The sequence below is a fragment of the Pipistrellus hanaki genome, assembly GCF_964339955.1.
Source record: "Pipistrellus hanaki genome assembly, chromosome: 1".
NCBI lineage: Eukaryota > Metazoa > Chordata > Mammalia > Chiroptera > Vespertilionidae > Pipistrellus > Pipistrellus hanaki.
In genome coordinates, this window is record NC_140503.1 from 177,449,357 (window position 1) to 177,476,733 (window position 27,377).

Below are 27,377 nucleotides of genomic sequence, written 5' to 3' on the forward strand. Positions count from 1 at the left end.
GAGAAAGGAGTGGCAGCAGCTGCAGAGAAACTCACTGGCTTAAAGTTGTTAAAACAGCCGACACTGGTTTGGCTCAGTGGATAGAGCATCAGCTTGGGGACTGAAAGGTCCTGGGTTCGATTCCCGTCAAGGTCATGTACCTTGGTTGTGGGCACATCCCCAGTAGGGGGTGTGCTAGAGGCAGCTGATCAATGTTCTCTCTCATCGATGTTTCTAACTCTATCTCTCTCTCCTCCTCTCTGTTTAAAATTGATAAAATATATTACAAAATAAGTTTAAAGTTGTTAAAACAACGTAAGCATAAGAGAGGTCATAGATACAGACAGGTAGGTAGTGCAACATATTTATCAATTTATCAAATCAGTGGAATATATATATATATATATATATATATATATATATATATATATATATATATAATGAGTAGATAGTTTGGAAATTTCTCTCATCTATACTGATAAAAGGGTAATATGCTAATTAGACCGAGTAAACCAAACCGGCATTCTTCTGGACATCCGACTTCCTTCTGGATAAAACCATGATGGTGGGGGCCAAGTCAGAGGCAGTTAGGGAAGAGATCAGGCTGACAGGAGAGGGCAGTTGGAAGTGATCAGAAAGGCAGCGGGGTTAGGGGCAATCAGCCAGGCAGGCAGAGGCAGTGAGGGGTGATCAGGTAGGCAGGCAGGTGAGGGGTTAGGAGCCATCAGTCCCAGATTGTGAGAGGGATGTCTGACTGCCAGTTTAGAACCTAAGATGAGGGTGAGGAGGAGTTTTAAGGGCAACAGCTGTTGGACATCCCCCAAGGAGTCCCTGATTGGAGAGGGTGCAGGCTGGCTGAGGGATTCCCCCCACACACACCATGCACAAATGTCCTGCACTAGGCGTCTAGTATTATATATTGACATTAACCATCACATCTTCCTTATTAAAGTAGGAATAATGACTACATAAAATGCATTTCTTTAAAGATTTACTTAGTAAAAAGTTTTCAGTGGCTGCTATTCATGTGCAGGGACTTTTATTAAACCAAGAAATGCAGTGTTAATGAAAGGAAATAAATATATCCTCCCATAGACACTACATTCTCATGACAAAAGACAAGAAAAACAAGGGGTACACTGGCATGTGTACAAGCACACACACCCACTGATAAAATACAGATATTAAGTATAGATATGTATAAGTACAGTTATATTAAAGATGTGAATATGTATAGTTGTATTAGGTGTATATGTGTGTGTGTGTGTGTGTGTGTGTACATGTGTATATACATAGGTATATTTGATTCATATGTATAAGGCATGTGAACCTATATAGTGATACGTGTCTTAGTAATAATTTCAATGAGGAAAAAATAAAACAGGGTGAGTTTTCTGAGGGTTTGCTATTTTACGTGGAAAAGTTAGAGAAAACTTTGTTATAATGTGATTTGACCACAGAATTGGGTAAAAGATATTTCAGATCCTACAGAAAGCCCACGGGTATAATGCTAAGGGTTTTGGCTTTTGTCCTGAGTAACATAGGAAGGCACTGAAGAGTTTTGAGAAGAAATATGACACAGTGACTAAAAGCCCTCTGGTTTCTGTGTGAATATGCTATAGTAGTGATTTTCAACCTTTCTCTTCCCATGGCACACAAACTAATTACGAAAATTTGTTGGCACACCAAAAAAAAGGTATAAAATTTTTGCCAATCTAGCAAAAACAGGTATAGTTTTGATTCATTCACAGTGGGTGGCTACTGTATTAACTGTTTTCATTTTTTAAAAAGTTTATTTGACAGTATAAGGGAAAAGAGGTCATGATCCTGAGTAAAGTCAGGTATTGCATATTTTAAAATTCCTGTGGTACAATGGTGTGCCTGCTGTTGCACACACACTTGAAAACCTCCAGATTATAGGGGTGAACGGGCAAACAGGGAAACCACCTGGGGATCATTATGATAAACAGTCTAGCCAAGCTATGTTGGTATCTTTGGGGAAAGCTGTAGCCTTAGGAATTGTGTGCCTCTATGTTTTGTTTTTAATTAATTAATATTTCTATTGTGGCAAATCTTATAGATGTCCCTTCTCTGTCCTGACTCTACCCACTCCCAGGCCTTCACCATTCTATTGTCTGCGTTCATAGCCTATGCGTGTAAGTATGTAGACCTTGAGAGCATTATGCTCAGTGAAATACATCAGAGAATGACACATACTGTATGAGCTCACTTGTGAAATCTAAAAACAAAACAGGGACACAGACAATAGTGTGTTCAAGGCCTGGAGGGAGTCAATGGTGGCTGGGGAGGTTGGGAGGGACGGAGGGGAGAGAGGATATTGTAATACTTTCAACAATAAAGACAAATGTAAAAAACAAACAAACAAAAAAAACACCAAACAAGGATATCAACAAAGACAACCACAGACCTGCTTCCTGAGGCTCAGGGGCTGGAGAGAGGGGCTGCACAGGCCCGGGTAGGCAGGGACCTGCGGCAGGGCAGAGACAAAGCTCAGCATAGTCAGGAGCTGGGAGGTCTGCAGCTCCAGGCTTGGCTTGCAGGGGGGTGTCTGGGAGCGGCTGGTTGAGCTGCAGGTTCGCCCAGGCCTGATTGATAACACCTGGGAAGCGGCTCCTTCCACCTCAGGGTTTCAGGCTTCCAGCAAGTCCTCAGTGGGTTTCTGAGGCCCTGGCCCAACACTAAGGTGACCAGACATCCTGCTTTTGGCAGGACAGTCCCGATTTTCAACAATTTGTCCCAAGTCCCGTGGCGTTTTAAAAAAGTCCAGATTTTTGGACATCTGGACAAAAATCTGGACTTTGTTAAAACGCCGTGGGACAAATTGTGCATCTTTTCAATCCCTCAAGGCACAATTTAAAAAATATATATATTTTACTGATTTTTTACAGAGAGTAAGAGAGAGGGATAGAGAGTTAGAAACATCGATGAGAGAGAATCATCGATCACCTGCCCCCTGCACACACTCCCACTGGGGATGTGCCCGCAACCAAGGCACATGCCCTTGATCGGAATCGAATCTGGGACCCTTCAGTCTGCAGACCAACACTCTATCCACGGATCCAAACCGGTTTCGGCAAGGCACAATTTAAAAAAAAATTTAAAAAAATATATATATATATATATATCAATATATAAAATAGGGAAGAAAAATATTTAAAAGCTTAATTTAAGGGGAAAGACACTTTATCGTTAGTATAATCTTTAGTTTTTCATCAAGAAAATACACAATCGAGTAACAAAACTGGGACCATGCAGTATATACAATGCCTGAGAGAACCGTGGTTCAAAAGCTTGAACAGACATCTCACTTAAAAAGGGTATCCAACTGCCAGGACCCAGGAAAAGGCCCTCAACATCATTAATCTCCAGAGAAATGTAAATTAAAATTATAATGCGACACATCCGCACATACTCTAGAATGACTAACATACTAAATGTAAGCCCGAGGTATTGTATAAACCAGAGGAGAAATCAGAGCATTCAGATATTTCTGGTAGCGGTACAAATTGAAATAGACTCTAGAAAACTGCTTAAAATTTACTCGAATTTCCTATATCACACACACACACACAAATATATTCTCTAAAATACATGCAAACAGAGCTCATATTAGCACAATTATATAGTACAATGTATAATAGCCAAAAATTGGAAATGTCCAAAATGATAGTCAAGAACAAAATACATAAATAAATTGTGGTATCATATAATAGATTAGAGGCCTGGTGCATGAAATTCATGCATGGGTAGGGGGTTCTCTCAGCCCAGCTTGCACCCTCTCCAACCTGGGACATCACTCTCACGATCCAGGGCCACTGCTCCTAATCACTCACCTGCCTGCCTGCCTAATGCCCCTAAATGCTCCCCTGCCGGCCTGGTTGCTCCCAATGTGCATATGGCTGGGGTCCCACAGCCCAGCCTGTGCCCTCTCACAGTCCAGGAGCCCTGGGGGATGACCTCGGGGGAGCAAACCTAAGCCAGCGGTCAGACATCCTTAGCTCTGTTTCGGAGGCAGGAGAGGCTCCTGCCACTGGTGCTGCGCTTGCCAGCCGTGAGCCCAGCTCAGGGCTTCTGGCTGAGTGGCACTTCCCCTGTGGGAGTGCATTGACCACCAGGGGGCAGCTCCTGCATTGAGCGTCTGCCCCCTGGTGATCAGTGTGCATCATAGCAACTGACTGTTCCAAGATTGGGTTTATTTGCATATTAGCCTCTCCTGCCTCCGCCTGGCATGGGCTGTGCTGACCCACTGGCAGGGGGAGGGGGAGGGAAGTAGGGGCTGGCCCAGTGCAAGCTGTGAGCTGCTTGCCACCCGCTGCAGCTCGCCAGTGGGTCCCCTATGGGCTGGGGGGAGGCAACTGGTTGGTCCTTTGGTCATCTTCAAGACGGACACTTCCAATAGATGATAGATAGATAGATAGATAGATAGATAGATAGATAGATAGATAGATAGATGATAGATAGATTATAGATAGATTGCTATAAAGCAATGAAAATAAATTACTGATATTTTCAACATTTATGCATATCATATATCAATAAAAAAGGCCTGTTTGATTTCATTTACATAAAGTTAAAAAGAAGGAAAATCTATTTGTTGGGAGAAGTAAAAATATTGGGGAGGCTAGTGACTGGGAAAGGGAACAGGGGTATTTATGGGATGCCAGTAAGCAATGTTCTGAGTGTATATATATGTATTTTAACTCCAGTGATTTCATGGGGTATTCACTTCTGAAACTCAGCAAGCTATGACTTTATGATTTCTGTACTTAATAATATTCATATGTTATAGTAGAGATATCTGACTAAAAAAATCTTATTTCAATGTAAAACTGACAACTATATGGATAGATTAAGAGAAAATAATTGTTGAAAAGCAAATAAACAATAAGACTGTGTTTTGTGTCACCTATAACTCAAATATTTAAAAATCAAATAAATTTCTTAGCCTACATTTTATATCACAAGAGAGTCAAATACGTGTTGGGTGTCCCCACTACATTTTGAGGTTAGCCAATTTGGTGAATAATAAAAAAACACAGAGAGTAGAATTGTTTTAATAACTATAACAATATTTGTTTAAAATTATTTTGCCTTCTATAAGAATGGGATATGTGGCATAAACTTGTATATAATTTAAAGAGTTTTGTAAATATTCTGTTGTTCTGTATTCTTAAAAAAAATGGAAGGCTCAAGATTTCCAGCATATTGGAACTACCAAATATTTTAAACTCCTCAAGTCAGACTTTATCTACATTTAACTAACCTTTAAATCAGACATAACACTTGCTAATTGAGAGAAAGTTAGCTTTTACCACTTTCAATTACAAAATAACCAAGTTTTATGATAGCTAGTGTTAAGTGGTAACATTGGCTATTTCATACACTATCTATCCATTTAATCTGTGAGGCTTTGAGAAATAAGGGGTGACAGTGGTTAGAACCACTTTTATCACGACACAGAATCTGTGTCGCAGAGTTACAGAGCAAACATAAACAATGCTTTTACTGAATTCTAAAACCCAGATTTCCTTCCAATTTTCATTCTCTACCGTACTTCAAAAACATCCATTCAAATACGAAATGCTTCTTTGTAAGTTAAATGTCTTCCCAATATTCATGAAAGAGATTTAGCAGCACAAGCTAGAAGGCATAAATTGCTTTGTGATTTATGTAAAATACAAAATTGCAAATGTCTTCTAAATTAGGCCACTAGATTCTAATGTAAATATATTAAAATGCTAAAAAACAATTTTATTCACTACAATGGAAAGAACATCGTTACTATATTTTGATACAATTTGTTCTAAATAAAAGCATAAATAATTCTGTAGGAAGCTATGCCATTTGAAAAGATAGTAAATTAGGCCTTCTTTTTATATGTTGCAATTAAGCATGGCCAAAAAAATATTTTACTCAAAATATGGTAGAAATTATTGTATCAAGGTATAAGAACATGCTTAGCTAAATAAGTTATCTCCCCCCCCCTTTTTATAGATAAATGTATAACATGGTTGTTACTATCTAGCACAGTCAAAGGAGTTAATCTCTTTTCTTTTTTTTTTTTTTTTTCCTCTTAAAACATTCTGAACAAAGGATAAAGGGATCTGGCATTTATGAAGTGTTTTCTATTTATCAGACGCTCAGACACTGGGATACACTTCATATAATTAAATTAGAGGCCTAGCACAGGATTAAATGATGTACATGTAGGGTCCCCTAGGCCTCGCCTTCCATCAGGGCCATGTCCACCGCCCTGCAACTCCTCACACAATGTCCGTGGACATTGCTGACACCCCGCGACGCTCCCAGCTTGTGCCCTTCCCCCACACATTGCCTTACAAACTGGCTGCCTGTGCCTTGCCCCTTTCCCTGGAGCAGAAGCACCTCTGCTTGCCACCTGGGGACCCACTCAGTGCTTGCTTCCTGCCCAGCCGCTGCCCATCCCCCGTGCCCTCTTCACTGCACAGCCCCGCCTGCCCACTGCCAGCTTTCCTACACCCTGTTCACTGTGCAGCCCCCGCTGCCTGCCCCGCGAGAGCCCCGCCTTGCTGCTCGAACCCCAGCCCATGAGAGGTGCTCCATGCACCTCCTGGTGACTGGTTGTTTGTAACATTGTTACAGCTTCAGGACCACAGGCCTTTTATGAGATAGACTAGAGGCCTGGTGCATGAAATTCATGCACTCAGTGGAGCGGGTCCCCTCAGCCTGGTCTGTGCCCTATCACAGTCCAGGAGCCCTCGGGGGATGCTCGACTGATGTTGCAGGGAGCAGGCCTAAGCCAGCAGTCAGACATCCTTCGTGTTGCCGTGGTGGTGCCACCGCTGCTGCGCTCGCCAGACCTGAGCCCAGCTTCTAGCACTCTGACCACCAGGGACAGCTCTTGCATCGAGCGTCTGCCCCCTAGAGGTCAGTGTGTGTCAAAGCAACCAGGTCCTTCCACTGTTCAATCGATTTGCATATTAGCCTTTTATTACATAGGATGTTGTTCATTCCCTATAACAATCTTAAAATGAGAAGCTGATATTCAGGGGGAAAAAAGTCACAATCAGAACATCGTATTAATAATGAAATGTAAAATTTGGGGTACAGATTTCTTCTTGGGGGTTCTTGCCCAACAAAATACGAAGAATAAATCTGTGGACTAACAGACTTCTTTAATAAAATGTAGAAGGCCCCCCAAATGGGAAAAGCCTGCTCTCTCTCTAATGGGAAAAATACATTTGAAAAAATCCTCCCTCATTTCCCTTTGTCTCCAGTTTATATATGCTGCAGTTCTTGGTTTGAACCTGACCCTTTGGAATTGGACCTTTCATTAATTTAGGGCCCCCATGTGTTCCTCATTGGTTATTTTCTTACATAGCATCAGTTTCAAAGCCAAAGCAGCTGGGTGCCCCTTTTTTTCTCCCCTTTATATTGCAACATTCCTCTATTGTCTGTGAAAATATGTTTCCTTTCTCCCATCACCCTGTGATTTTTCTTTATCCTATGTGAATATATGTCTTCTTTCCCTCTCATCCTTGGAATTTCTCTATCCTTTGTACAAGTAAGATAAGCATTTTGGTGTTTCCAAGCTGATCAGGTCAGGGCTGCTTTAGATCTACCTTATACTTGCTTTAATTGCTCAGGTGAGAGATACCTCTGTCCTTCACATATGTATTCCTCCCCCATTAAATCATCCTCATTTTCTAAATCTGCCTGTTTTGTCCTTCAAGTGTATTTCTAGGTTCTTCTAATTCTATTAATTTCTATATTTATCCTTAGGTCAATAGACTGCTGTCTAACTTTATACCAATACGTTAGTATGAATGAATTTTAGCATAGTGAAGACTTAGTATGGGAAATTAGCATAGAATCCTGGGGAAAGGTGTGAAATTTGTAGTCTGACAGACAATGATTTAATACCTCAGCTCTATTAATTTCTAAATGCGTGATGTTCAAATTGTGACACCCCCTCTACTGAAATGCTGTTAAAATGTATGCTGTTAGAAAAGTTTATATTAAAATTTTGAGTGAACTCAACTTAAAAAAATAAATAGTTATATTCACATATATGATCAATTTATTTAAAGAAAAACAAAAAAAAATCAACAGGAAAAGATTATCTTTACAGCAAATAAAACTGAGGGGGAAAAAGAGGGTGATGGACATGATGAAAAAAAAAAAAAAAAGGATTTTCTAACACCATAAAAATTATCTCAAAATTGATTAGAGACTTAAGACCTAAAGTTATACAACTTCTGAAAGAAAATGTAAGAGAAAACCTTTGGGATCTTAGGTTGCATATATAAATTATAAAACATACCTAAATGGGGTAAATTGAACTAAACCAGCGTTTTTCAACCTAGTGTGCCGCGAGATGTTGCTTGGTGTGCCGTAGGTGCAGACAAGACAAGAATTTTATAATTTTTCACTATTTTGTTTACTTAATATTTCATAATAAAGTAATTATAAAATACTTTCTTTGTGTTTATTTGATTCCTATTCAAGAGAATTACTTTATATATAGTCAATATAGGCACAGAGTTAAATTTTTTAACATTTTCTAATGGTGGTGTGCCTCGTGATTTTTTTCATGAAACAAGTGTGCCTTTGCCCAAAAAAGGTTGAAAAACACTGAACTAAACCAAAGTAAAAAAAAGTATTTTCTTTTTAAATACAATATTAGAAAAATGAAAATAAAACCATATACATAAAAAATAGATGATAAATTACTTTTTCTAGGTATATAAAATAGTATCACAACCCTAATAATAAATAAATCACCACATATATATGTAAAAGTAAGTGCATACACATAAGATGAATTACAAGGCAATAGTATATACAAAGATGCTTATTATCCTTTTTCTTGGAAACATGCAAACTAAAACCATTGCTGCTATAAAATGACCACAAAACAGAACAAAACAAAAATCTGATAATACCAAGTAGTAGACATAATTTGGAGCTACTCACACTCTTATGTATTTCTTTTTTTAATGAATATATTTGACATATATATTGTATAAGTTTAAAGTATACAGACTGCTACTTGAAATATTTATTTATATATTAATATAATTGGCCAGGTAGCAATATTTATCACATTAATTATAACATTATAAAACAATATTACCACGTATATTTATTATATTATGCATTAGAACTCTAGAACTTATTTACTTCTGCTTTCTTACATATATTTTTATGAAAATTAAGAGTGGGATAGCCACTTTGGAGAACAGTGTGGCAGTTTTTTATAAAGCTAAACATATTTCCAACCAGCAATCTCAAAAGTCCTTTCAAAAGAAAGGAAAACATTTGATCACAGATATCTTTGTACTTTATTGTATATAGCAGCTTTATTCATAATAGCCAAAAACTGGAATCAACCAAGTGTTCCATTAACATTTGGCCATAATTAAATTAAATAGATTAGGAACAAAGTACTTTTGCATGTATTATCAACTTGAAATAATCTCAGGTGTCAAACACATGAAATTATATATTGTTTGATTCTATTTATATGATTTTTATAAAACTAGTTATAAAACTACAGTGAGAGAATGCAAGACCATGGTTGTCAGGACCTGACTATGTGGAGAGAAAATTGACTATTAATACGTATGACGTAACTTCATTAATATGTTTCACATCATGACTATCATGGTGCTTATAAAACTGTATACATTTTCAAAATTCATCAAATTATATACACAATATTGGTAAATTTTACTATATATTAAATTATGTCTCTATAATAATGACTAAAACAAATAAGGGTGAAATTGTTTATGGGTAAAGCCACCGTTATTAGAGACTGGATAAGTTCAACTTCCTACAGACTAGAATTTTCTGGAAGGTCCAAGTCCTGGAGACAAGGAACAAAACCCAAAAATAGATTATCTTTTATGAATTAGAGACTGACATAGTAATTATTTTAAGTCTCTACATACAGGGACAATCAGAAAAATACACTATTTTAAGTATAAATAAAGATTTTATAAACAATGTTATAACTTGATATCTAAATAAATGTTTATAAAATGTTGGGCATAGAGAAATTTTTAGTGTAAGAAATTGTTGCTATGATCTAAAACCTAAGTGACTGTTGGACCATTAGACCGTTTGACTAGTAACTATGGTGTGCACTGACCACCAGGGGGCAGATGCTCAATGCACAGACAGGGAAACATGGAACAGACTGATGAATCTCAGAGGAAAGGGCAGGTGGGAGGGTGGGGAGAAGATTAACCAAAGATCTTATATGCATACTAGAGGCCACGTGCATGTATTTGTGCATCAGTAGGGTTCCTTGGCCTGGCCTGTGGGGATCAGGCCAAAACTGGCAGTCTGACATTTCCTGAGATGTCCCAGGCCAGGGCAAGGGACTCCACCAGTACATGAATCCATTCACCGGGCCTCTAGTGTTTCAATAAGAAAAAAAAATTTATAAAGTGCCAGAGGATGTTTGAGCTTGAGCTTTTTCCAATAATTTTTTAATTGTGTATCCTACTCTATTTAAAGAGTAATTACTGCATATTTTCAATTACACTTCTAGCAAAATGTTGGACAAAATATTATAAAAGAATCTCCTCTTATAATGCAATTAGAATATGAATATTCTACAACACACTTATAAATGTATTGTGACATATGAAAGTGAAAAATATCTCAAGAAAAAGAAAGAGTGAGCTGAGAAGGGACGAAAGATAGCAAAAGAATAGAGAAAGAAAAAAATAAACAAGAACAAGAAGAAAGGAGAGGAGAGTCAGGGAGGAAAATGAAGATGAGGAGACACAGTAAAAATGAAAATGAGTGAGCAATAAACAAGCACTCAATTTGGGACTGTATCCAGGTACAAAAGCTAAAAACCAAAACTAGAGCTTCAGAGTGCTACAGGTAGCCTGAAATTTTCTATCCAGATAAAACTAGCAATCTAAAGCAACATTACTTACCCAGAGACATCAGTGAAAACATAAGAAAGGCAGGGTTGTTTAGCCCTCCTTCACACTTATTAAGCTCACTCATTTGGCCCGTGCTGACATCGGACAGCTTTGGTGAAAGGCACTGGATTATCAAAACAGGTGGCGACTCCAATTACAGCTGCTGTTCCAGATTTTTTCTCTGTTATGGAGCAAATCAGCATAGCCCTAGCACATGGTATGCAACTAATGAGCTGGCATGCTTTTTCATTTGTGTCATTGAGCATAGACCACCAGAACAGTTTGGGTGGAAAGCAGAAACGTGGTGCTGTCTTACTGAGGGCCATGCCAATTCTCCCACAGTCACCATCCAGCTTGGAGTGAATCTGATTGTTTTATTATCTCACAGGACATCCTAATTTCATGGATGACCTCATGCCAAATGAGCTTACCTAAGAGGAAGTAGCAAAAAACCTTCATATACCACATGCACGGCAATGTGAAATATGCCTCACCAAATTTAAAAGAAGTCCATCTCAGTAGAGTTTCTGTGGAGCCAGTCAGTGGTCTAAGTCATATTAAGATATCCGATAAAAATTATGATAATGGTTTTAGAACTCAGTAAACCTTCTAAAAATCATGAATGTACACTCCAAATTGATAAAAATTATGATCTCTCTATTTGACCACAATAAATTTAAATAAAAATTATCCCCTCAGAGCAAAAGATGAATACCGTGACATCTTTCATTAAGAAGAAGTCACTACACTTATTGGGCCTCTGTGAAATTTTTAGGCAACAACTATGTCATTTTACTATGTTGGATTGAACCTTTTGCAACGTAATCATTCCACAAGGCTACTAGTTTTGGGGCAAGACTCAGAATAAGAGATGGTTCTGAAGAAGATCCAAATCACAGCACAAGAAGTTTTACCATTTGGGCCTATGATCTTGAAGATGCAAGTGTCTGTATTAGATTGTGATATAATATGGAGCATATGCTAATGTCAATAGGAGAATTTCAACACAGTTTTATGGCATTCTTTTGGAGACAACAGTTTTTTTAGAAAACAGTTGCTAATGAACAATGTCTTGGACACTAAAACACCTAAATATGGAACCCACAGTGGCCATACTAAAGGAGTCACCAAATATGATTTGGGTAGTTGCTAAACCATCCAGCTGCATAGCTGGGTTTGCACAGGAGCACTTCCTGCTTGAAGATTAATTTCACATGTGATTGTGCTTGAATAGATCTGAGGACCCAAGTTAGTTTCATGCAAAGATCAGATTCTCAAAGCAATCCCCTTTGCTGTATGGTCATGTCTTCCTTTATATAATTGTATATTACTAGAAATATCTAGTCTATACGATAAAAAGGTAAACAACACAAAATAAGATGGCAGAAATAAGAACATGTTTATCACTAATCAAAATAAAGTTAAAAAGTCTAACTTCAGCATCTCAGAAACATATTTTTACTTTGGATATAAGGAAGATACCCAGTTAAATAATTTTCAAGAATTGCACATGACAAATATAAAAATACATTGGAAGATTAAAACTAAAGAAAGTAGAAATATTTTTTAATTTGGATTATGTCTACTACCAACCTAATAACAACAATAATAATATTGACCAGCTATACTAATATCAGACAAAAATGTTATAATTTTTAAAGGTTATTAAGGAAGAGGAGAATCAGCAGAGAATGGTAAAAGTGTTAGTTTCTATGATGTTTTACATTTTCTAAGTTATATTCAAGAATATAAAAGTAATTAATGTAATGATTTTTGAAAATGCAAGGGGGATGATAATTCCCTAACATATTTCATATGGGACCCATCTCTCTCATAATTAATAAATAAAGTAAGCTGCATGAACTCAGATGTTTTTGTCTCTTTCCTAATTACCAAACCCTCTTTTATCAGTCAGTTTGGTTTGCTGTCATGAAATACCACAGTCTGGGAAGTTCTAAAATGAAAGAAATGCATTTCTCCGGGTTCTGGAGACTGGCGGTCTGCGATCATCAGGGCACCAGCTCAGTAAAATGAAGGCTTACATTTAGGTAGCAGCTTCTTATTGTAATTTTCACATGTCAGAAAGGGCTAGGGAACTCTGTAACCTCATGATCAAATCTCCCCTCAAAGGCCCTACCTCCTAATAACATCATCTTTGATAGTTAGGGTTTAACATATGAATGTTGGGGAGGCACATTCTGATTTTAGCATATAAAGTTTTTGTAAATATCAGTTAACACCAAGAAGATACTCGATAAATATCTGCTGGATTAGTGAATTATTGATGGGCCCAATAGCAACTAAATGAATTAGAAGGAGAACAGCAAGAAGAGCCCAAAGGGAGTAGAAGGAAGGAAATAATAAAGAGTGGGAATAAATGACATAGATACTAAACAAACAGCAAGGAAGATTAATAAGTGAAAGAACTTTAAAAAGATAAATAAGATTGATGAACCCTAGCCAGACTCATTAAAAAACAAAGTTAGAAGAGCCAAGTAAATAAAATCAAAATATTATTAAAAGTATAAAATATAAAACATAAGTTTGACTTAGTGGACATATAGAGATCTCTATTTTAGGGGAGTAAATTATCTTGGCAAATAAAATAAAATTTTTATAAAACGTTGCTTATTAAATAAATCCTTGAAAGAGATTTTCAAAATTTGCATCAAACAGACTCCATGAACTTAAATTCATGCAATTAATTTGGAAATAAATATTAAGATAAATTTAAAACTAAGTGCTGAAAAAATTTTCACTGTAAATAATGCAGATGTAAAATTAAAGAGGTTTATGGTATTTAAAAATTAATATTATGTTAAATAATAAAAAAACTAAAGTATATAGCATTCACTATAAGGAATAAAAAGAACAACAGAATAAGTGCCAGAAATTTACAAAGAGAGAAATAATAAAAAAAATTATAAAAACAGATATAAAATTGATATTATTAGCAGAAATAAAAATTGATTCTTTAAGAATGCCAATTAAAGAAAACAAAATAAAAGACAAGTGTCAATGAGAATTATTAGCAATAAAAAGGTAATATAATTAGGAGAAAAAATTTAAAATTGAATCCCAGCAATGTTATGGACCTGCATATGAAAATTTAAAGGAAGTAAGAATTTTAACTAAATCTGACACACTAAGATTAGTTTGAGAAAAAAAATAAATGTCAAAGATTATAACTGTCTTAAAAAAAAGTACTGATAATGAAATTCTTTATTAAAAAAACAACAAAAATCAATATAGGTCAAAACTTTTTTAAATATAATTTTATTAAACTTTAAACAAACATTATCTCAAGACTTACAGAACATTTTTAGAAAACAGAGAGAATATTAATTGCACTTTTTCAATTTGTGGCCACTGCTTACATATATGCAATAACCCTAAACAAAAATGTCTGAAACAAAACACTCTAAAATATCAAACTTATTATACATCATGATCAAGTAGACTTAGTCTTGAACTAACATATATTTTAATATTTAAGAAATTATTTATATAATCCAATATTAACAGAGAAAAGTAATATGCTAACTAAAAATGTACAATATCAAGAAATCAACAGATCTTCATGATTAGAAAGAATTTTAATAAACAAAGACAAGAAAACCTGTTAAACTTGATAAAAATGTATTTATAAAGAAAATTTAGGTGTTTTCAGGATGATAAATTCTTAGAATAATGTCCTTTAATAATCAATAAGACGTGTCTACTGAATATCATATTTGTGATCCTCCTTAATGATATAAGAGAAAATGCAAATAATAGGCACAAAATCAAAGTGAAATACAAATGGTGCAATTATTTACAAATATCAATGTCTACTTTAAAAATGCAGAGAATCTCCACACAGATAATTACAATTAATGATAGAATTCAGTTAAGCAGCTAGATATAATATCAATAAAAATATCAACTAAGTAGAAAATAAATCATTTTGAAACTTTATTGGAAGAACTAATTGAATGAAGAGATGATGTTCATAGATAATTAAATTATCCCCCATTTCATCAACAAGACTTTAGGAAATTGGACAATTTGCCTCTAAAACTTATATGAAAGATCAAAAGGGACTGGAATGACCAAGATATGGCTGAAGTTTAACAATGTATTGTATACTTGATCTTCCCAAAAGCAAAACTTAAGACAAGATAGTACTGACCCAGTGGTAAACAAATAAACCAAGAGAGAAAAAAGAGAGTCCAGTTCGAGCCCATAAATATATAGAAGCCTAACAAGTAAAAAACCCCACGTGACATACCAAAGGGAAAAATAAGATACTATATAGTAAAGGTTACAATAATATAATATTTATTACTTATATTCTATGAAAAATGCATCCTTATCCTCTCTGATACACACAAACACATTTGGTGCAACACTCGATGCAAAAATAAAAATGTCAAACTTTACAGGTGAAGGATTTTAAAAGAGCAAACTAGGGGGATCATATCCTGAGCTTGGGTTAAAGTAGTTGGCCAAGTTCAGGTCACACAGGGCCCAGTAGATAATGTTGAGAACTTTATGTCTTATTTGTTATTATTGTTTTCATTTCTTTCTTTAAAAACTCTGAAATACTGAGTACTGAGAAATCATTGAAACGGGTGTGTGTGTGTGTGCGCGTGCATGCAAGTCTGGGGTAGAATGCAGAACAGAATTAAATTTGAGTTTTAAAAAGCTCTGTATTTAATTTATTCAAAATTTGGATTCCTCCGTTTCCTTGTCAAATAGCTCTAGGAACATAAAGGACTTTCATCTACTGATACTCTTTCCTGGCATTTTCTATTCCTCAGAATATCTACAGTGCATGCAGTCCCAAGTGTAATGCCTATCTCCACCTGCAGAGAGGCCTTCCCATACTGGACATCCATGACAGCTGCTTCAAAAGTGTACCACTGAGTGTTTACCATTCATTCTGGACACCTGTCTCTACCGGTCTTCCCATGTTTTCTCTTATCTCTTTCTTTGGGTACTGAATTTGTCCAATGTTTTATATATTTTATATTTGAATCCAGCTATCTCACCACCCATTTAACTTTCTAGATCTACACTGGCATCTTAAAGAACCAATACATCTGAGCTCAAATTTTAAATACACATGTTCTTGCTACAAATAATATTTTTTCAATTTATACCATATGAAAACAGACCTTTTAACCTACTTTGCCATATCTTTTTTAATAGTTTGAAAACAAGAATTGGAACAAGAATAACTACTGGAAATTAAGCTACATTCATGGAAACACTTACATTTTCTGGATCTGATTTTAACCCTGGGGCAATGCTTTTGACAGCATGTGGTTTAGATTTGCCATACGAGTGGAAACATGCTAAAAATCACTGCTTAGGGATTCACAGTACTTTAATACAGAAATGTTACAGTTAGATTTGGTCAGAAATCACAGGAGCATATTTCCAGAGAATGCTAGAAGGCATGAAATGTACTAAAGGATAGAACAACGAAACCCCAGGACCACAATTCAGCAACCATTATTAGACAACCTACTATATTTCAGGTAATGTATTACACATTGGGGACATAGAGATTTTGCGGTTTTGGTCCCTTATTGCAATTACAAATTTGACCTAGTTCTTTCCTCAAACAGTTCATATTACAAAGGGACAAGAGAGATACCTAATAATAGAAAGTTAAAATACTAGCCAAGTAATTTTGCTAAAATGACTATGAGAGTCTAGGGAAATCAGCTATTTGCTTTGGCAGTGGGGGAGAGAGATGGTATTACAGGTAGGTAACATTTAATCTGGGGTGTGGAAAATGAGCAAATGTTTCTAGGAGTGGCTGATGACATTTCAGGTAAATGTAGAAGTAGATGACAAAGTAGAGAGATGTGAAACACTCAATGGTACAAAGAATTGTAGGCAACATCTTTTAGGAGCACTAAAGATTATGTACAGGCAGACAATAAAGCTTTTAGGAGTTAAAAAGACATATTGGTGTCAGGTCACAAATAATACATTGAAGGATTGATGCCTAGCATTAAAATATTTTTAAGCCCTGATTATATTTAAGGTGATAATGGGTTGCAAGTAACCCTAATTTCTGTACAATCTCAAAAATATATTCTAGAAGATAACACTCAGTTTATGTCTATAATATGACTGTCAACACACAATATAAAATAAAGAGGCATACAAAGAAACAAGGTAGCTTGGCTAGTGTTGCTCAATGGATGAATGTTGAGGCCCGATCTAGGACTGTGGTCAGCAAACTGTGGCTCAGGAGCCAATGTGGCTCTTTTGCCCCTTGAGTTTTTAGCAAAGGCCAATTTAGGAGTACCCTAATTAAGTTAGTAACAATTTACCTACCTATATAGTTTAAGTTTAAAAAATTTGGCTCTCAAAAGAAAATTCAGTCATTGTTGATATTTGGCTCTGTTAACTAATGAGTTTGCTGACCACTGATCTAAGAGGTCAAGGTTCCATTCCTGGTCAGGGCACAGGCCTAGATTGTGGGCTCCATACCCAGTAGGTAGAGTACAGGAGGCAACCAATCAATGACTCTCTCTTCACTGATATTTCTCTCTCTCTCTCTAATCAATAAACACACACACACACACACACACACACATATATATATATATATATATATATATATATATATATATATATATATTAATATAATATATTATAGTTGATACTGTGGGAATCATGCCATGTCCCCAGATAGTCAAGGCTGGTGGGAGCATAGCGGCCTTGATAACAATACACCAGAATGGCCAAAGGCTGCTCTGAGCATGTGTCTCAAAGGGATGTCCAAGGACTCTCTGAGCCTGGGAATCCTAATCAGGCCAAGGTACCATGGGTGGGTGCAAGGACACATGATCCTTCAGTAGCAAATATGATTGATGTCACTGTTGGCATGAAGCTTTCTTTGTCTTTGTCTTAATAGTGTAGAAGAAGGTTACTGACCAGCTAGTTGGCGTGATTCAGCACAAGTCAGCTGAGGATGGAGTGAGAAGTCTGCTGGAGAGAGCAGCTGGGCAGGAGAGAGTGGAGAAGCTGCTGAATCAGAGAGCTCAGGGACTGCTATGATGTGAGGTGGTGGGTCTAGGAGGCAGTGAGCGGCTGCTCAGACAATAGCTGTGGGTTCAGAGACTGTGCTGTTTATGGGAAAGATATATGTTCACCAGCTGGTGTCTGACTGCCTGCCTGCATGGACCTTGCTGTGAGGACTGTTCTTGTCTGATGGCTCTTTGGCCTTTGGCTTCTGCAATAAAGACATTCTTATACACTCACAACCTCTCATAGCTTCTCCGTCTGAGACCCAGTGTCCTCGGAGGCCCAGCCCCCAGAAGAGGGGCTCAGACCTAACACCTGTTACTAATGAGCAGGGGATAAAGGAAGAACTTGGAGTAAGTTCCCAACAGTTTGTATAGCAGGCAGGGTTGGAGAATAACCAGGCCTGGGGTAGTCAGAGAGGAAAATTTAGAAGAATATGTGGACTCACAGCCACTCAGAGATACTGAGAGTAGCAGAACTCGTGCAGGGATCTGGCCCTGCCCGGCAGATACATTGAGAAAGAATAGACAGGAAATGGAGTTAACAGATATGGATTCTAAAACTTGTGTTAGAAGTGATAGAAAAGAAAAAAACAAAACATATAAAATCCCCACAGTTACATGGGAACTATTGAAATACTTAATGAAAGTTCTAAATTTGAAATATGCATTGGTGAATTTATTCATTTAATAGATGGGTTTAACACAGATTAAACACAATAAAAAAGATAATATGGAAACTGAAAATAGGTAAGAAGTAAGTAAGCAAAATAAAGAATAGAAAGTCAAAACAAAGAAAACAGTGAAAAGTAAGAAAGATGTAGGAATTATACTTCATGATAATCTGAGTCATCAAAAACAAGAATGAGGAAAATATTTGAAGAGATAATGGCTCAGAGTTTTCAGAAAAACACAAATGATAGCAAATTATAAAATCAAGAATTATTTCAAACTCAAGCAATATTGGTAAAGGGCAAACCATCACTGAAGACACCATAATAATAAAAGGCCTTACAATGAAAACGACCAAACGACTGGTCACCATGAGGTGCATAAAGCACTTCTTAGGCCCTCCCCCACAGGCCACAGGAGCTGATTGCAGCAAGGTTGGCAGCTACATGGGCAGGCAGGCAGTGATGGTGGGGGCATTTGAGATACAGTCCCCCCCACCCACCCACCGCCGCACCCCATCTGTCACTTTTCCCTTTTTTGGAGGTGAAGGAAACTGTATATTTTTTACTGAATTTATTGGGGATGACAATTAATAAAATTGTATAGATTTCAAGTGTATAATTCTATAATACATCATCTATACATTTTATTGTGTGTTCACTACCCCCAAATTAAGTCTCCTTCCATCACCATTTATCACCCCTTTTTATATATAAAAAAATAAATTTTGAAAAATCATTAAAAAACCCTGACTTTTGATTAAAAAATATATATTTTTTACTCAGCATAAAGTCAAAGTTGGCAGTTATTTTTGGTCAGCTTGTAGAAATACTTCTGTAAAATACTCTTTTAAAAAAATACAAAAAAAACCCCACAAAATCTGACTTTTGCTTCCTATAAAAATGGATTAACTTGGATTGGACTTTCTCTCTGATCTGAAATGACCAGAAAATAAACCAAAAACAAATTTATTAAATGATTTTTGTAATATCGGATATCAGGCAACAAAGGATACATGTTCCAGAGAGACAGGAAATACACGAAGTAAGCCCTATGACTGCCACTACCACCCCCCCTCACCCCCTGGGCTTATTGCTCTACAACAATTTCTAGGCTGCAGCTTAGGGGGATGAACACAGGCCTATCTAGACCGATTGCATTTTGAAGACAGAGCTAAGGGTTCTGGGAAAACAATGTAACTAGAAGTTATTGGGCAGAGTACCAGTGAGGAGAAAACTCATGGTGTATACCAAAAATCTGCATAGGATCCTCCTCAAATTTTCAGGAGAGGGTTATTTTGACATTTAATACATGCTTGTGAGAAAACTACTAAGAAAGAAGAGAGCAAGAGAGCGAGAGAGAGAGAAGAAAGAGAGAGAGAGAGAGAGAGAGAGAGAGAGAGAGAGAGAGAGAGAGAGAGGGAGGGAGGGAGGGAGGGAGGGAGGGAGGGAGGGAGGGAGGGAGGGAGGAAGGAAGGAAGGAAGGAAGGAAGGAAGGAAGGAAGGAAGGAAGGAAGGAAGGAAGGAAGGAAAAAAGAAAGAAAGGCTGAAACTGGTTTGGCTTAGTGGATAGAGCACACTGAAGGTCCTGGGTTCGATTCCTGTCAAGGGCATGTATCTTGGTTGCTGGCACATCCCCAGTGGGTGGTGTGCAAGAGGCATCTGATTGATGATTATCTCTCATCAATGTCTCTAACTTTCTATCCCTCTCTTCCTCTCTGTGAAAAATCAATAAAATATATTTAAAAAATAAAGAAAAAAAGGAAGGAAGGAAAGAAGGAAGGAAGGAAGGAAGGAAGGAAGGAAGGAAGGAAGGAAGGAAGGAAGGAAGGAAGAAAGGAGAAAGAAAGGAAAAGAAAAGAAAGATAGAAAGAAATCATCCAAAGGACAGAAGAAACATACCTGGCACTCCCTCATGGTGGGTGACTATTTTCACCAGCCAGATGGGTAAATCTCCTAATTTTTTTGGAAACCAGGGTAGAGTACACAGAAGAGTCTTGCCTTAGTACCAATAAATTATTAGGTAATCATTGAACAATGATTGACTTATGCCATATAAATCTTAAAGGCATGATCTATAAAGATCACACTGATGCCAAATAAATTAATACTTTCAAAGACAGCACAAGGATATTTACAATTCAGAAGTATTCATTACTCCTGCACCCAATAACATAAAATACACATTGTAATTAAAGACTAAGAGGCATGCCAACAAATAGCAAAGTGATACTCTAATTAGGAGAGAAATCAATGAACTAAATGTCATTAAGAACTAACAGATACTATCTTAGCAGATAAATACAGTAAAACAGTTAAAACCATATTCAATTGAGTTAAAAAGTAAAATATAAACACTGAAAATAAATATAAACACTGAAAATAAAAATAAAATAAAACTTAGAGAGATGGAAATTTTATTAAGTGAGAAGAAACATATATTGAATGAATTAAAGCTAGACAAAAATTTTCAGAAGGTAAAAGATAGTGAACTTCATGATATAGCAATAGAGACACCTCAAATTAAACACAGAAAGAAATTAAAAAATGAGGAGTATAGAAATGCCATGGATTTCTTGGCGTTAATTTTGTATCCTGCTACAAAAAAGAAGGAATTCTCATCATTTGCAGCAACCTGGATGGAATCAATTAAAGAGAAACACCACATGACCTCACTCATTTATGGATAATAAAGAACAGTATAAACTGATGAACCAAAAGATAGATATAGAGATAGTAAAGCAACAAGCAGACTGTCAAATTACAACAGGAAGGGGAGGGAGATTTGGGGGAGATAATAGATCAACCAAAGGACTTGTATACATGCATATAAGTACAACCAATGGACATAAAACTCTGGGGAGGGAGAGTATGAATGGGAGGAAGGGGGGCAAAAAAAATTCAATAAAATATATTTTTTAAAAAATGAGGAGCATCAGTGAACTGTTGTGCAGTTTTAGTTGGCTTCATATGTGGGTAACTGGATTTCCCAAATGATAGAATTTAAAAAAGGATACAATAAAACATTAATTGAAGAAAGAATAGCTTATGATTACTCAAATTTAATGAAAACTATAATTTCAGATCTAAAAGTTCAAAGCAAGGAAGTGTGATATCACTTAAAATTATGTAATAAGTTAACATTTGTATAATAAACCCTAAGTAACCAATAAAAATAATCTATAGTTTAAAAGCCAACAATGGGAATTAATTTGTATCATAAAAAAAACTCAATACAAAAGAAGGCAGAAAAAGAAAACAAAGAACAGATAAGGTAAAACATAAAATGGATAGCAACCTGCTAGACTAAATATAACTGCATTAACAATCACACTAAATGTAACTCGTCTAAATAATTTAATTAAAAGTCAGAATGGATAAAAATTCATTATCCAACTATATGTTATCTATAAGAAACACTTTAAGTATAAAGTATGGGTGATTTAAAAGTAAAATTATGGAAAATATATACTATGTTAACTTTAATATAAAAGAATAAAATAGCTATAATTAATATAAAAACAAAATTTTAAAGGAATGATATCAGAAATAGAGATATTTTAAATTGATGAAAATGTCAATTCCTCATTTCTCTTATAGGCACAAGTACCTGGCTATTTCATATTATTATAAATGCCTGTATAGTTACCTATAATATATATTATACCTTAAATAAATTACTTTAATTTTATTTCTACTTTAAGTTAAGGATATATATATATGAATTTTATTTTATAATAGAAATGGAGCATTATAAAATATTTTCTATTGATATTGGCATTGATGGATGAACTTCAAAGACATGCTAAGTGAAGCCAGTTTAAAAAAAGAGAAAAAGGAATAATACATGCTATATGATGGCAATTAAAATTTGAGAAAATATAAAGTTAATAAGGGAAAGAGAATAGTTCAAAAATGTATTTGAGCCGAAACCGGTTTGGCTCAGTGGTAGAGCGTCAGTCTGCAGACTGAAAGGTCCCGGGTTCGATTCCGGTCAGGGGCATGTACGTTGGTTGCGGGCACATCCCCGGTAGGGGGTATGCAAGAGGCAGCTTGTCGATGTTTCTCTCTCGTTGACATTTCTATCTCTCTATCTTTCTCCCTTCCTCTCTGTAAAAAAATCAATAAAATATATTTAAAAAAATGTATTTGAGAAAGAGAAAAAGATAAATCAGGACTGACTGGAGTGAAGTATAAGAGTACTTTTTCTGGTGCTGCCAATCCTTTATATTATGATTGTTGTGGTGGTCAAATATATATCAAAACTCGTTGCCCTATATGCTTAAAGCAGTTCCATTTTATTTTAGATAAATTATATATTAATAACATTTATTAAGACATTTATGATAGAATACATAAAAGGTGTTGTTTCTGGTAAACTTGAGAGCCATTACTTAAAGCTTCAAATTCTCAAGCATGTATTAAATTTATGGATTCTTCCTATTTATGTTCACCATCACTAGAAGTTGGTGGAATCATCTAATTCTTTATCCTTATTTATTATTTTTAAACCTCACCCAAGGATATATTTTCCATTGCTTGCCTTTTAGAGAGAGTGGAAATAAAGGAGGGAGGGAGGAAGAGTAGGAAGGAGGAAAGGAGAGAGATCGATGTGAGAGGGACATATCGTACCTACAACCCAGGTATGTGTCTTTGACTGGAAATCAAATCCACTAGCTTTTAGTGCATGGGCTGAAGCTCGAACCACTGAACACACTCGCTGACCACCCCTTTCTTTTTAAAAATAACAATCTATATAATTGCCCACCAAGCTACTGCTAAACAACCCCAATGGCACATCAAGGTATTTTGCTAAGCAAGTACAAGTCGCTGGACTAAGAAAACTTCTGCTATATGATTAAAATAGAAATTTTTGTCCCAATGGCATAAATCCTATATAATAAAGAGGTAATATGCAAATTGACCATTACTCCAACACACAAGATGGCTTCCACCATTTGGACATAAGATGGCCGGCAGGGGAGGGCAGTTGAGGGTGATCAGACCTGCAGGGGAGGGCAGATGAGGGTGATCAGACCTGCAGGAGAGGGCAGTTAAGGGCAATCAGCTTTCAGGAAGCAGTTAGGCATTGATCAGGCTGGCTGTCAGGAGAGTGGTTAAGGGCTGATGTGGCTGGCAGGCAGAGGCAGTTAGGGGCAGTCAGGCAGGCAGGCAGGTGAGAGGGATGTTTGGCCCAATCCCTTGAGGGGTCGCAGATTAGAGAGGGTGCAGGCTGGGCTGAGGGACACCTCCACTCCATCCACGAATATCATGCACCAGGCCTCTAGTTCAATTATAAAAGGAAATCAAAGTTGTTTTTAAGATATTTTGCATTTTATTTCTTCATATATTCATACAGAGAGGTAGGAAAATGTTTACTGGTATTTACTGTCATTCACAGAAGAATGTGATGACAGAACATCGGTAAAGTACAAAACTTGAGGAGTTTTCTGCTTTAATTATGTGAGGATTTCTCTTTCCTCACCCCTCATTGTAGTCATTAATACAGATTTTCAAAATGGTGTCAGAATAAGAAGGAACAGCTGCATGTTCATAATGCTGCACATGTATTTATAGAGATCTTTATTCATTCACAGACACTCAGCTCAGCAGTGTTCCCTTCTAGATTGAACTTCTCAAGGAGATGATTATAAAATCAGGAAACAATGTCTCAGGTTTTTAGCCTGACAGTATAAGAACTGTTGAATATCTATGATTAAAAATAATTGCAAAATATATGGGAATGATTGCTGAGTCAAGCTGTGCTGTAGCTGTCACCAAGTTACCACACATTCCAGATTAGTGTTATACTTAGACTATATTAAAATTATGCTTGTGGGGAATAGATTTATATATTTTATTAATATTATTATGAGTGAATTCTGACACTCCAAATAAAATTCAACTTTTAATAATAATAATAATAATAATAATAATAATAATAATATAAGATATTAGCTTTATTCTTTGCTAACAGTTGCTAGGTGAAAATGAACAAATGAACCTCATTTCCAGGCCAATAATCAAATCTATGTGGATACATACTCACTGAGGGCTGACATTGCTTTGGAAAATACCCTGTTTGGTGGATAGAGCAACTCTATACTTTTCCTTTTTTTTAAAATATATTTTATTGATTTTACACAGAGAGGAATTGAGAGGGACAGAGAGTTAGAAACGTTGATGAGAGAGAAACATCGACCAGCTGCCACTTGCACACCCCCTACTGGGGATGTGCTCGCAACCAAGGTACATGCCCTTGACTGGAATCGAACCTGGGACCTTTCAGTCTGCAGGCCGACGCTCTATCCACTGAGCCAAACCGGTCCCAGCTATACTTTTCATTTTTAAAACCACTTTCTAGTAGAGTTGAAGAGATCCTGGAATGCAACTTATAGTATCTAAGATGTAAAGATCCTAAAATAACTATTTTAGGTTTTATTGTCTGGTGGCATAAGCCACTGAGCAGAAATAAAAAAATACTTAACACACGCCCAAATGTTTGAACATTGATTGTATCAAGGGGTATGAGTTGCCCATATTAATATATGTTTAAACATGCCATATATATTCATTTATACCCAATTACATTTCACATGTTCTACTAATGCCTAAGGCATTTGATATATATACAATTAAACATATTATAATGTGTTTTTTGTGTGTAAAATAATACATTTTGTGTAAGTTTTAAATATGTTATCCAATTGAATACAAGTTAAAAAAAATCCATAAAAAGCATAGCAGGGATGGAAAAAGAAAATTTATTTATTTTAATTATATTAGTTGTATCATTTAACCTTCTTGAGAACACTGTGAAATAAGTAATAGAATGTCAATTTTCAGGTAATAACACTGAAGATTGTAAAATAATTAATAAGCATTTTATGTTTGTTAGATTTAGCATGTAAGAATATGTAAGATATTCTGAGCCATGCAAATATAAAGAACATACAGCATATTGGTTAAATAAAATAATCACCAAAGCCCAAATGTTTAGTTTTTATAAATTTTTAACAGTTGAAATCATGATTGCAATTTTTTTTTCCAATTCTGAGATATTCAGGCTCAGAAAAGTTTAGTGAAGATGCTTAACACATCTAAGTATTCATTAACAAAAACAAAATGCACACAAGCCAGGAGCAATGATTAAAAAGCCAAATGATGACCTGGAATTGAATACTATTGAATATGTTGGCATTCAAGTGCATTTAGGAAGGTTAAAACAAACACATAGAAAACAACACTGACCCTCTAATCTATATAATAAAGAGCCAGTGTCCATAACGACCAAGGCTTGACTGAACACTGGAAGTCAGTGCTGGGTTGCCATGGCGACCCAGCACTGACTGCAGCGGATGCTGGTACAGCAACCCAGCACTGACTGCCAAGGGGGCTGCAGATGAGGCCCAAAGAGAGGCTTGTAGAGAGAGAGAGAGGCAGGGTAAGATCCCCAGCCTCTGTGGCAGCTGTTGATCAACCCTTGCCTCTCTCTCTCTCTCTGAGCAGTTGGGCCTGTCTCTCCAAGAGGTCAGCAGTTCAGTTCACTCACCAGCAGCCTGGGCAGCTGCTGATCAGCCCCGTCTCCCTGATCAGGCCCAGAGATAGGCCCAGAGATTCTGATGGCATAGAAACTGACCAATCAGAACCAAATCTGGGTGAATTGCAGGGAGCCAATGGCTGCTGAGGAAGTGGAGTTTATGATGCTGACTGGCATAGAAACTGGCCAATCAGAACCTAATCTGGGTGAACTGTGAAGGCAGAACTTAAATCAGGGGCTGAAGAGGGGTTTTAAGGGCAACAGCTACTTGGTATAAGGCTTAAGAAAGTGATTCATTTTTTTCATGACCAATTTAGTAGAATAGTGCATATGGCTGGCTATCAGTGCAGATAAAGGGATTATGTGTTTTTGTCTGCCAAGAGCATCTCAAAAGGCTTTCCCATCCCTTACCACCATTTAAGCAATTCTATCCTATATAATATATCTATACTAAAAAAAACAAAAGGGGGTAATATACTAATTAGACCAGGTCGACCAGCCATCTTCCAGATGTCAGACTTCCTTCAAGACAAAGCCATGGTGGTGGGGGCCAAGGCAGAGGCAGTTATGGGTGATCAGGCTGGCAGGGGAGGGCAGTTGGGGGTGACAAGGCCAGCAGGGGAGGGCTGTTAGGGGTGAACTGGCCAGAAGGGGAGAGCAGTTGGGGGTGAGATCAGGCTGGCAAAGGAGGGCAATAGGGGTGATGAGGTAGGCTGAGGCAGTTAGGGGAAATCAGGCTGGCAGAGGAGGGCAGTTAGGTGCAACATCAGACCAGCAGAGGAGGGCAATTGAGGGCGAGATCAGGCCAGCAAGGGAGGGCAGTTAGGGGTGAGATCAGGCTGGCAGGGGAGGGGAGTTAGGGGTGATCAGGCAGGCAGATGCAGTTAGGAGCAATCAGGCAGGCAGGCAGGTGAGCATTTGGAAGCCAGCAGTCCCAGATTGCAAAAGGAATGCCCGACCTCTGGTTTAGTCCTGATCCCATAGAGACTAAATCAGCAGTCAGACATCCCCCAAGAGGTATTTGATTGGAAAAGGGTGCAGGCTGGGCTGAGGGAACCCCCCCCCCCCCCATTCATGAATTTTGTGCACCAGACTCCTCGTCTATATAAAAAAGACTTAGCGACCAAATGACCGAATGACCAAATGACCAAACGACCGGTCACTAGGACATGCACTCACCACCAGGGGCAGGCATTCAATGCAGGAGCTACAC